A 512-nucleotide genomic window follows, 5' to 3' on the forward strand; every position below is an offset into this window, starting at 1 on the left:
AACAAATTTAAGAAAGTTGATATAATTTATCGTAAAATGTTTTCAAATCCTACATAAAACAACTCGGTTTTTCTGGCGGAACTAACTTCCGACCATACAAGATTTTGGCTCAAGAACCTCAAAGACCGACACAACTGCCGGAGACAAAACTGATCATCTTTGCCTTCGGACTTGCTGTTCTTGAGAAGGTTTTCAAGATTTCAAGATTCTATCTTCTTCCATTAGTAATTTAATAGTAATTTTGAGTTTTTAATCTGTTCTTAATCATAGATTGTTTTTGTGGTTGGGATCTTTAGTATCCGTATGGGCCACGGTTGTTATTCTTGGTGGATTCGCTGTTAGTTTAGAGACTATGGACTTTTCGTTTGTTACTAATCTTCACTATGCTTTGACAACCTTCTACTCCTTAGTGCTTGTTGAGGCTCTTCTCTTTCTTGTTGGAAAAGTTTATTGGGAATATATGTCTAGAGAGATTTGGCATAGGCTCGGTGAGAAGATTCTTCTACGATGCC

General features: G+C 36.5%; 1 pseudogene; it reads left to right on the forward strand.

Moving 5' to 3' along the window:
* Nucleotides 1-352: 352 nt before the first annotated feature.
* Nucleotides 353-512, forward strand: part of LOC111830669 — a 737-nt pseudogene continuing 577 nt past the window's right edge.

Source organism: Capsella rubella, unplaced genomic scaffold (assembly GCF_000375325.1).
Source record: "Capsella rubella cultivar Monte Gargano unplaced genomic scaffold, Caprub1_0 scaffold_5, whole genome shotgun sequence".
Taxonomy (NCBI): domain Eukaryota; kingdom Viridiplantae; phylum Streptophyta; class Magnoliopsida; order Brassicales; family Brassicaceae; genus Capsella; species Capsella rubella.